The following is a 13,121-nucleotide window of genomic DNA, read 5'->3' as shown; positions in this document are numbered from 1 at the left end:
TTGTGTGGGGTAAAGGTGAGAAAGCAAGTTTATAAGGATTAAAATTGAAAATGAAAACTTTGAACCCTAAGACCCTAGTGTTCAGCCATATTTAGTTTATAGGAAAAGAGATGGGTTTTTTTTTAATTTAAGCTTAGAAATAGATTCTACATATGAAATTATGATGAACTAGTGTGTGAAGTTAATTTTAGAAAGATTGGAATTAAAGCTCAAAAGTTAAGGTTAAAGGGTTAAAGTATGTAAAAGAAAGCAAAATAAAAATGTTGTTGCTCTAATGAATGAATGACAATGTATGTTGATATATTTAGGGCCATGAGGTATTAAGAAAGAGAAATAGAAGGGTTGATTAAGAAACTTTGATGGTGGAAGCAAAAGCAAGGAAGAGGAAAAGCATAGAGTTATAAAGTAGTGAACTTACTTTATTGTGTGCTTGATGTGAATTCTTGTGTGTTGATGTGTATGATGTTAATTAATGATGAAATGAGATCTATATGGATGAGTGATGCTCTATTTCTAGTTGTTCCATAGTCATGCATGAAAGTATGAAACATTAAGTATAAAAGCATGTTAATAGCTAGCTTGTGATAAATGAGATAAGCATGTCATACACTTGCATTCATCTCGCATACATATATGGTAATGTTTGCTGTCGAGATTCTCTTAAATCTCACCATCCCTTAACTAGCTATAAAAGTATGATGTGCAAGGGAAGAATAATGCATGAGGAACATTAAGAAAGAAGAGAGAATTTGAGAAAAGTGTTATATTATGTTTTGTTATGCTATGTAACTCTTTACAATGAGTAATCATGCATATGCCTTTAATATTATGTAATGACAAATGATGATGTTGGTATGTATGATTGAGTATGATAATGCTTGGAAATGATCAATGATATGTTAGGATGATAGTATGCAAGATAAAGAAAGTTATAGCATGTTAATGCAAAAAAAGGGATAAAATTTTCCATTATGAGCAGTGAACTTATGACAAAGTTGTAGAGATATGATATGATTTGATATGTAAATATTATGTAATTATGATTAGGATTTGATAGGATATGATATTATCATAATGGGCCATTAATGCAGAGGCTCCTCTCACTTGTATATATATGTGTATATTCTGATCAATGAAATACAAGAGAATTATTTTCCATATTATTCTATTTCCTACATGGTATCAGAGCGTGGGAATTTTCTCTCTAGGTGTTAATTTTCGGTTGCTACAGTACCGCCGCCGCACTGTTCACTCGGCGTCCGTACAGTCCGTACGCCTGCACTGTTCATCGACTTTCCGGCGTCCGTACAGTCCGTGCGCTCTGCACTGTTCACTCGGCGTCCGTACAGTCCGTACGGTTTATTACTTTCTGGCGTTCTGTTTCGTTTCTGGCGCATCTCCGGCACGCTGTTTGTGCAATTCAGTTCTGTTTGCAGCTCCTGTGTAGCTGTTGGCCTTTTCACTGCCTTGGTATTCATTAGGTAATCCAGGTATCGTGCTTTGTGTTCCTGTGTAACACTCTTTCGCATTCCCTTTGGTTAGTGCACTTCATCTATGGCGGAAATTAAATCTGTCTCGGAGCTTGTCCCAACTATTACTAAAATTACTGATCACAAGTTGACTTGGGTAAATTATTTGGATTGGAGTAAAACCATTCGCCTCTATCTGCGGAGCATTGAGAAGGAAGACCATCTGACTGATGATCCTCCAACAACTGATTCCAAAAAGACCTGGTTGCGGGATGATGCACGGCTATTTTTCCAGATCCGTAATTCCATTGACAGTGAGATTATTCCCTCTATTAATCACTGTGAATTGGTTAAGGAACTAATGGATTATTTAGATTTTTTGTATTCAGGAAAAGGAAATATCTCTCGTGTTTACGAGGTCTGCAAAGCTTTCTATCGTTCTGAAAAACAGGATCGTCCTCTCAAAGCCTACTTTATGGACTTTAAAAGGATGTATGAAGAACTGAATGTGTTAATGCCTCTTACTGCTGATTTGAAGGTTCAGCATAAGCAACGGGAGCAAATGGCTATTATGAGCTTTCTTACTGGTCTCCCACCTGAGTACGACACAGTTCGGTCTCAAATCTTATCCGGATCTGAAATTTCTGACCTTCAAGATGTGTTTTCCAGAGTAATGAGAGCTGAGAATCTCTTGCCACCAGCTGCTAGTATTCCTACAAGTGCCTTGCTCAGTAAGGGCACCTATGAGACTCGTAGTCCTATTGATAACCGCGGGGGGCCTACCCGTGGTGGTTCGAAGCAAGGGGGAGCCCCTTCTGACTCCAGTGGGGTAGTGTGTTATTACTGCAAAGAACCGGGGCATACAAAACGCACATGTCGAAAACTTCAGAATAAACAGCAACGGAATAACTCTGCCCACGTGGCTACACAAGCCAGTGACACAGTCACGATTTCTGCTGCTGAGTATGCCCAGTTAAAATCTACTACACCGTCTGTGAGTGCCGCAGCTACAACAGGTAATAATGCTACTGCCCTTGCTTCTTCTTCCTCAAAGTGGATCATAGATTCCGGGGCTACTGATCATATGACAGGTAACAGCCATCTCTTCTCCTCTTATAATGCTTTTGCCAATCCGTCAAGTGTTTCCATCGCTGATGGTTCCCAGTCTCAAGTTCTCGGTTCTGGCACTGTTAATCCCACACCCTCTATCCGTTTGTCATCTGTGCTAAATGTTCCTAAACTTGCTTTTAATCTCCTATCTCCCAGTAAACTCACCCGTCAACTAAACTGTTGGGTCTCACTTTTTCCTTCTCATTGCTTGATACAGGATCTTTTGACGAGGCGGATTATTGGTAGAGGTTATGAATCTGGCGGGCACTATATACTGGATGATCGGGTGTCTCATGCGGTAGCTTGCGCTAGCAGTCATTCTCCCTTTGAAGTTCATTGTCGATTGGGTCATTTGTCTTTATCTTCTCTTAAGAAAGTTTATCCTCAATTTCAGCATTTGTCGTCTTTAGATTGTGAGTCATGTCAGTTTGCCAAGCATCATCGTCTTCCTTTAGTGTCTCGTGTCAATAAACGGGTTTCATCCCCTTTTGAGTTAGTCCATTCTGATGTTTGGGGTCCTTGTCCTGTAGAGTCCAAAGCAGGGTTTAAATACTTTGTTACATTTGTTGATGATTATTCCCGGACAACTTGGTTATATTTAATGAAACATCGTTCTGAATTGTTTTCCCATTTTTGTGCCTTTTGTGCTGAGATTAAAACTCAATTTAATGTTTCTATTCGCACCTTACGAAGTGATAATGCTAAAGAATATCTCTCTGCTTCGTTCCAATCTTACATGCTTCAAAATGGTATACTTCATCAGTCATCTTGTGTCGATACACCAGCTCAAAATGGTGTTGCAGAAAGAAAAAAATCGCCACCTACTTGAGGTGGCCCGTGCACTTTTGTTTCAAATGCAGGTTCCTAAACCATTTTGGGCTGACGCGGTCTCCACTGCCTGCTTCCTTATTAACCGAATGCCTTCCTCTGTTCTTGATGGTAACTCTCCTTTTTCTACCCTCTTTCCTTCTAAGCCTTTGTTCCCTATTGCTCCTAAGATATTTGGGTGTGTCTGTTTTGTGCGGGATGTACGGCCATCTATTTCAAAGTTAGACCCAAAGTCTCTTAAATGTGTCTTCCTTGGATACTCTCGGGTCCAAAAAGGTTATCGTTGTTTCTCACCTACTCTCAATCGTTATTTAGTATCTGCAGATGTCACCTTTCAGGAGTCCACACCATATTTCTCGCATTCTTCCCCACCTGCTCCACCTGCGGAGGAGGATGACCTTCTAATATACTCTGTCACCTCACCATCACTGTCGTCGCAAGCACCCGCTCCCGCACTCGTTCAACCCTTTGATCGTGTGTATACACAACGGTCAACGGAGATTACTACCGCCACGCCAGCTTCTATTCCTCCCTGGTCCGCCTCGCCCTCAGATCCTGAGTTGAGCAACACTGAACCTGTTCTGACCCTAATCCTGAGACACCTCCTGTTCCAGACCCGGATGCCTCTCTTGATCTACCCATTGCCCTTCGCAAAGGTAAACGTACTTGTGCCCATCCTATTTCGTCCTTTGTTTCATATGACCGCTTGTCTCCTGTGTCCAGTTCCTTTGTTGCCTCCCTAGATACTATCTCTGTGCCCAGAACTATTCGTGAAGCCTTGGCCCACTCAGGTTGGCGTGCTGCAATGGAAGAGGAGATGGCGGCCCTTGATCGAGCTGGTACATGGACCCTGGTCGATTTACCGGCGGGTAAAAAGGCCATTGGATGTAAATGGGTGTTAACTCCGAAAACTAAGGCTGACGGCACACTTGACCGCCTTAAGGCTCGCCTTGTGGCTAAAGGTTATGCACAAACCTATGGCATTGACTATTCCGAAACCTTTTCTCCTGTTGCTAAGCTCTCATCTGTCCGTCTGTTCATCTCTCTGGCTGCTACTTATGATTGGGATCTACATCAATTAGACATTAAAAATGCATTCTTACATGGTGATCTTCATGAAGAGGTCTATATGGAGCAACCACCTGGGTTCGTTGCTCAGGGGGAGCATGGGAAAGTATGTCGCCTTAAGAGGTCCTTGTATGGTTTGAAGCAAAGCCCTCGTGCATGGTTTGACCGGTTCAGTACTGTCGTACAGAAATTTGGCATGAGCCAAAGCAAGTGCGATCATTCTGTATTTTATCAAAGAACAGCGGCTGGCATGATTCTCTTGGTGGTATATGTAGATGACATTGTGATCACAGGCAGTAATGGTTCGGGCATCTCGTCCCTCAAGTCCTTTCTTAATTCCCACTTTCAGACGAAGGATCTGGGCTCTCTGACATACTTTCTAGGTATTGAAGTTATGAGAAGCAAGAAGGGCATATTACTGACACAGCGCAAATATGTTCTTGACCTCCTGAAGGAAACTGGAAAGTTGGGAGCAGCACCGACCAAGTTTCCTATGGTTCACAACCCACTCCTTGACGCTGATGGGAGCATACCACTCGATGATTCTCTTGATGATGAGAAACGGATGCTTGAGGCTCAGAAGAGCAAACCATTTGAGAATCCTGAGAGGTACAGGAGAATGATTGGCAAGTTAAACTATCTCACTGTAACTCGTCCGGATATTACTTATCCAGTCAGTGTACTAAGCCAGTTCATGGCATCCCCGACTGTCAGACAGTGGGAAGCCTTGGAGCACGTGTTACATTATTTGAAGGGATGTCCAGGTCGTGGGATATTATACAAAAATCATGGCCATACAGACATTGAGTGCTTCTGTGATGGATCATGGTGGATCAAAGGCCACGAGACGGTCTACTACAGGATACTGTGTCTTTGTGGGCGGGAATCTGGTGTCCTGGAAAAGCAAGAAACAAAATGTGGTGTCCAGATCGAGCGCAGAGGCAGAATACCGAGCTATGGCACAGTCTGTATGTGAGATAATCTGGATATATCAGCTATTAAAGGAAGTTGGCCTCAAAACCACTTTGCCAGCAAAGTTGTGGTGTGACAATAAGGCTGCCCTACATATAGCCTCCAATTCTGTGTTCCATGAACGTACCAAACATATTGAGATTGATTGTCATTTTATCAGAGACAAGCTTAAGGAGAACTTCATCTCCACTGGATATGTGCGTTCTAGTGATCAATTAGGCGACCTTCTCACTAAAGCTCTAAATGGGACTCGTGTTGACTATCTGTGTGACAAGTTGGGCATGCTTAACATTTATGCTCCAACTTGAGGGGGAGTGTAGAGATATGATATGATTTGATATGTAAATATTATGTAATTATGATTAGGATTTGATAGGATATGATATTATCATAATGGGCCATTAATGCAGAGGCTCCTCTCACTTGTATATATATGTGTATATTCTGATCAATGAAATACAAGAGAATTATTTTCCATATTATTCTATTTCCTACAAGTAAAGTAAAGAAAACGAATGAATATACCCATGAAAGTTTTTGAGCTGTTAGTATACATCTTAAGCTTTAAAACAAGTGATAGATGAAATAAAATGGATATGTATACTAAGAGATATAATTGCTCAAAGCTAGGGTAGAAAATATGAAAATGTACAATTTAACTAAATGAATAATACAACTTCATATGTAATTCTAGAATGAAAGTAAGAAAATGAATCAATGAGTATTTTCCCCCTATAGATAATTGAAAAAGCTTTAAATAGAGACTTAAACCACCTTGATACAATTTTTGTAATAATTAGTTATGAGTTTTCAAAGTTGAACCAAAAAACTAGAATTTACTAGTAAATAGGTTCCTGACACTAAAACTTCAAATTTTCAATGTACGGGCTTATTTCGCGATTTACTTGAACCATAACACTTCCAAACAGTAATAAATAGGGCATATAGAAGAATGTTTTAAAGATGACATTAAATCCCTCAACTCGTTGATAAAATTCTTCTCCGGTTAATGTAACATCCTGAGTTTTTATCGGGTTTTAATAACCTCTTTTGGTTGATTTTTGAGGATAGATTAGTGATTTAAATGTTGATCTTGGTGTTTGGGTTGGATTTGAGGTATGTTGGAGGAATAGGTGAACGTACCCCTCTCAGGGTATGTTCGCCGCGGCGAACTGAGAGTTCCAAAGGGGATTGTCTTTCGGGCAGGTTTTGCCGCGGCGAAGTCATAGGGATGCCACGGTGAAGTTGTTCAGGTGAGCGAGGCTTCCCTTTCGTGAAGGTTTCGCCACGGCGAAGGTAAGGGCATGCCGCGGCGAAGATTTTCTGGGTGAGCGAGAGTTTCCTCTCGGGAAGCTTTCGCCACGGCGAAGATTGGAGTTCGCCTCGACGAAGTCGGGTTTTCAGGCGAGTAATCCCTCTCAGGATTAGTTTGCCGCGGCGAAGATATTGGTTCGCCACGGCGAAAGGTGTCGAATCTATATAGACGCTAGAGGGTTCAGTTGTGCGAAAATTAGAAAATCTAAAGGAGGAGAGAGGAGCTCTGCTAGGGTTTCGGTGTTGAGGCTTGGGAAAGACATTTCTAAGGATCCATTACCTCAAGTAAGTGAGTTTAACCTCTAATCTACTTTCTTTCTTGGAATTTCTAAGGATTTTTGGTGGAACCCTAGAGTTTTCTAGGTTGTGATGGAATTGAGATTTTTGACCGATTGTTTTGAGTTTAATTGATTGATTTGGGTTAATCTAAGCATATAATTGGTGCAGTTTTCTTGGATTTGAAGAATGAAGCTAGGGTTTATGGAAATAGGAGGTTTGTGATTGAGGATGATAATGTAAAGGTTGATTCTGAGTTTTGTGAATTGGGTTATGTTAAGGAGGGTTAAATTGGATGTTTAATCGGTTTAGATTGTTGTTAAGACTTCAATTGTTCAAATGGGATGTTGGAGGTTGAATTTCTATAGTAGGTCCTTGAGGTTTGAACTCTAATTGATGCTTAAAAAGGGGACTTGATGTTTTAATAGACTTTTATGACTTTGGAGTGTTGTTTTGATGGGTATACCCTTTGAGTTGGGTAGAGTTTTGATTGGAACTAGGAATTTTGTGTCCCCAAATATTGTTTTGGCCACATTATTAGTTTGAAAGCTAATACATGATGGTTGTGTGTTTGTGTGCTTATGTAGACCGATTGTGAGTCTTGTTGGTGCACGGGGCCACATTGTTGGTTTGTTATTCCTTGCTCAAGCGAGAGGTAACCACTTTCCAATCCTTAGTACATGCTTCTGTGGTATTGTGAGTAGATTTATGTTTTGTGCTCCAAGTAACAATTATGTTCAAAGTGTATGTTGTATATAAAAAGGAAAACCGTCTTGTGGGGTTTCGATTGATGATGAATGAATCTTGGAATTGTGAAAGATATGCCACTGAAAGAAATTAATTATGAAATGTTCAATTACTATTTGATTATGGTTTGAGCATGATGCATGAATTGGGAATTGGTGAGAGTTTTTGATAGTTACTACCACGTGGTAAGGCCTCCATTAATGCATGATGGTTGGCTCTTTATGTCCCCCATAGTGAGGGATAGGCCTTTTGGCTCCCTACATCCCCCAGAGTGAGGGATAGGCCTTTTATGGCTCCTTACGTCCCCCATAGTGAGGGATAGGCCGGGTTCGGCTCTTGAAAATCCCCCAAAATGAGGGATATGGTTGATGGGAATTGCATCATTGCACTTGCATGAATTGTTGTGGCTATCATTTATTATATTACTTGTGAAATGCCCCACTTGACACCTCACGAGAACCTATTTAGTAGTACCTTGAATTGGAATGGTTGGTTACTGGGACTTTGTCTTACCCCGTGGTTTACAATGTTTTCAGGCGAAGGTTCTAGGTGTGCGTCTTCGGGAAGAGACGCAAAGGCTTGAGCTTGGTTAGCTTTAGGCCTCTAGCCTTTGTATATGTATGGCTAGTATATATATTGCCACATTTAGGATCTTTTGAGATATTTTGATTGTTGATCTTATTGTAAATTGGAGAATATGTTATCTCCTTGTTTTAGTTGGCCGGAGGCCATTTCTATTGTTTTATGAAACTTTGTTATATGGTTGAAAACTAATTGGATGGGCTGATTTTGATGTATGTTGTTACCCGGGTCGGAGGCTCGGAGGCCCAGTGGACAAGAATGAATGATTTTAGTTGCATGCAATAGAGTTTGGGTTTGACCCGAGTTTGAAAGTCAATTTCAATTTCTAAAATTATGCAAATTTCTTTCTACTATGGTAGTTCATTTTATCAGCGTTCCTTTTCTACCATAGTAGTGGTGTTATGACCAGATTATAATGTTTTTGAGGTTAAGGGTCTTACAGTTAACGATATTGGATGCATTTGGTATTCTTATGAGCCATTAAATGCCTTTTACAACCCACAGTAAGTGTGATGTCGACTAAGAAACCTTCTATGACCAAGGTAGACCGTCTTTCCTCCATGTTTGAGTTGCATGTAGTGAGTGCCTTCTTTACATATCAGATATGCTTTATGCCCATTAACATTATATCCTGACAAATTTTCATATACTGAGAAGTCATTTATCATGGTGAAGATAATACCGCACAGTTTTGAAGGTCTCTTATTTATATGCATCAAACATATTAACATCTTCCTCCCATAATTTCTTTAAGTCTTTTATCACAAGTATCAAGTACATCTTAATACCATTTTTCGGCTATTTTGGCCCCAAGATTATTAAAGACAACATGATATACTATCTTTTCATACATAACCAAGAAGGCAAGTTGTAAATTGTAAGAGGAATCGGCCAAGCACTATGTGTGCTATTGAGATTACCATATGGATTAATCCCGTTTGCACAAAGTCTATGTCAAAGGTTTCTTGGTTCACTATCAAATTGAGGGCATTTTTTATTTATTGTTTTCCACTAAGGAGAATCTATTGGGTGACGAAGTTTTTCATATTATATTTTCTTATCAGAATGCCATCTCAAGTTCTTTGCTTGTGTGGTATTAGCAAACAAATGCTTAAATCATGATATAACTAAAGATACCATAACACCTTTAAAGGAGGACTCTTGGTCATCTCATCACAATTACCACCGTCTTTCCTCACTTTGTATCATGAAACTCCACATTTATGGCACTTATTCAACCCTTCATACTCATTTCTGTAAAGTATGCAGTCATTAGGGCAGACATATGTCTTCTTATACTCCAAGCCCGTTAAACACAAAACTTTCTTCACCTCATGCATTTCTTTTGGAAGTGAATTCCCTTTAGGAAGCATATCACTCTATAACTTGAGCAACTTCGTGAAACTAGCATTGGTCCAACCATTTCTTGCCTTCAAGTCCATCAAATTCAACATGGTTGTTAACCTTGTGTAATCATCTTTACACTCAAGATACAAAAGTGTCTCTGTGTCACTATGCAAGCTTTTGTATGTCAGAGAGAATTGTGCAAAGGACTTGGACCTATATCACAGAACATATTCAAGCTTCTACCACCAAAGAATGGTGGGGTTTGGCCAGAAAACACCTTGTGAGGTAGTTTGAGTAGTGGGATAAAAGAGGGGGATCATGGCAACTGTGAAAAACTGTCAAGCTATCGCATGAAAAGGGGTTTTTTTTTTAACTTACAGTGAACACTTTCAATGGAGGTTATTCAAATAACTGCCATCAAAAGTACTTACAATGGCATTTACCAAATGCTATGGTAAGTTCAAACGTTAGTTATAATCTCACACAATTCTTTATAATTTCTTCTTTATTTCATTTTGTCCAATTATTTGTCACTTTTATGGAGTTATTTAGTGTATTTTAGTTTTTGTGATGTCTTATAAGGCATTAAAACTATTAAAGATGGTTCTAATTCTTGTGCAATACACACACACAAAAAATACAAGGGTCTCTAGTTAAAACCACACAACACTTCCCTACTCTTTTAAGTGTGTGATATTTTAGTTAAAACCTCTATGCAAGACATTGCTACTATGGGTGGAAGTTGTGATAGCCTAGAACCACTTAATTATGTCCTTTTCTAGCCAGTTTCATGCACTATTGAAAATTTATTACTCCCTTCATTTCTAAATGTAGGATCAAGCTAATTAATTTGTAAAGATTAAAAAAATTATGTATCATAGTTATTTGTAAAAAAAAAATATGTTGGTTTTCCTAAAATACTCGTTCTTTTAATAATCTACATTGGAATATTAGAAGCGTAATTTATACATTATACAAGAATATATTTATATGAGTAATTTGGAAAAGAATAAAAAGATAAAAGGTAAAAGAGACCAAAGTCTACCATTTAGAACAATACAAATTTCCCAACTACTAGCTCCTACAATTATGACGAAAATGAGCATAATATTTGAACAAGTACTATTTAGAATGTCTTGCATGTCATGTAAATTTTGTCGATATTAACCCCAGAATCAATTTCTAACAAATATGCTAATGAATTTTATTTATTTTGCTGAAATAACTTTTTTAGGGAAATATGTTACAAGAAGTGTTTACCTGAGTGTAAGACAGATGCTTTAAAATGAGCAAGTCCTTCTAATCAAAATAAACTTCTTTTGTTTACTCAATTATCTACCTGAGTAATGGATTACTCGATTACTTACTCAAGTAATAGTTACCTGTTTTGAATTCTTTTCTAACCTTACCTAAGTATGGACTCAAGAAATCAAGTTCATAAGTTTTTCAACTCTTTCATACCTGAATATTTACATGAGTATAAGACAAATAATTCCTTATATTCATTCTCTCCGATCTTCATTTTCTAAGTTACTTAATTAAGTATCTAATCGGGTAAGTTGTTATTTGTTCAAGTTTTTCATTTCTTATTTGAGCACTTACTCAAGTTATATCAAGAAAACTCATTTTATCAAGTTGCGATCCTCAACCAAATTCTTGTTTTCTAACTTGGTAGTTTAAGAAATGTTCACTAATCACTTACATATTCTAAACTACGAATGATCCATTTTCAGAGTATGATTATTATAGGATTAATGCACAACAGAAAAGTGATATGGGTAATCAACTTGTTTCAAATGCATTAAATGCAACTTAACGAACACAAGGTACCAACCTATAACTAATTCATCTCCAACAAATACAGGCATTAAGTTTAACATATACATTTAGAGATCAACTGTGAATAGAGCAAGCATTCAATGAACTTGTGCATTCAAATAGGAAAAGGCGACCTGGCCTCATGGACATATATAATAGTTCTAACTCACTATTATTAGTCACATGTGTTTTCAAATAAGAAAGGGCAACCTGGCCTCATGGAGGCTGAGTTCTCATGGTAGAGCTTTCGGAGGTGCTCATTTGCCTTGAGTATCTCTTTATCTTCTTCATCAAGCAGCTTTGTCATCTTGAACTTATGGACTTTGGTGATTCTATCGGGCCCATCCCACCTAGTGTTGAACTTCCCATACTTAAATTTGAAGTTAGCTTGAAAAAACAATACTTTAATTTGTCACGAAACTTTGAAGCTCTTCCTTAAAACCCACAACTAAAACTTTACTAGAGGTTTTCTCAACACTAAAGTGTACAGTAGAATCCATTGAGTGACAAGGGGAGAGGATGGATTGGAATTCTTCCTCAGGTACACATCTTCTAATCAGTTAGTCAGCACACATTCTCCATAGGATTACCCCATGCATAATATTGAGCTTATCACTTAAGCTTTTATGTTTGAAATGGAGACATTTGTAGAGCAATTAGACCTAGGATAAGTAATTAAAAATACCAGAAAACCATGGCTTTTTTAGAGTTAAAGCAAAGAGGGTAGCATCAAGAAAATCATCACAAATTAAATTGGAACAATATACTCCCTTTGATTGATCTAGAAGTCTACTTAAAGTAGGAAGCAACATAGTTTGTAGTTCTATCTTTCACTTCAACATTAAACTCTTTAAAAATAGCATATATCCATCTCAATAACCCTGTTTTGGATTGAATTAACCAATTCAACTTAGCAATTTAGAAGTTTCAACTAGTTATTCACAAAACAAAAAAATTCACAATAAAATTACAATCATTAATAAAGTTTTATTGTTATTCAATCACAAACAAGCTTAAAATGTAACAAATTCAATTTAGCAATTCATAAGTCCCATTACTTATTTGGAACAAAAGTTTTGCAATTCTTTAATAAGCTTTTGTTGTTATTGAATCACAAGATAGCTTTAGAAGATAACAAATACAATTTAACAACTCACAATTTTTCATTAGTTATACACAACAAAATTTCTGCAATAAAGTTGATACAGGAGCTTAGGCTGTTGGAGCTCCTGCTATCGTCTCCAAAGCTTTGGCCACCGGCAAGGTGGCGGCTTATCCTCTGCAAAGGTGCTTTCGAAAAAAAGGGAGATGTGGCTCCTAACAAAGAGAAAAACACTAGAGGCAACATGTTAAAATGGCTAAATTCACAAATTTTAAAGTGGGTTTACGGACCAATTAGAGATTAGTGAAATTTATCAAGGATTTAATATTTTCCTATTCCAAGTGATTTTTAATGGGATTTTCCTTTTTTAAACAAGCTTTTGTTTATTTCTATCTTCCAGCTACGAAAAATTTTTGTGCATCAATAATAATATAGCATAATTATTTCTAATCAATAAGAAAATTAAAAAGAGTTATTTTCCACATATC

Source organism: Neltuma alba, unplaced genomic scaffold (genome assembly GCF_004799145.2).
Source record: "Neltuma alba isolate B1F8T4 unplaced genomic scaffold, ASM479914v2 tig00010197_pilon, whole genome shotgun sequence".
Lineage (NCBI taxonomy): Eukaryota > Viridiplantae > Streptophyta > Magnoliopsida > Fabales > Fabaceae > Neltuma > Neltuma alba.
The sequence above is the reverse complement of the archived record's forward strand: the minus strand, read 5'-3'. Positions refer to the sequence as shown.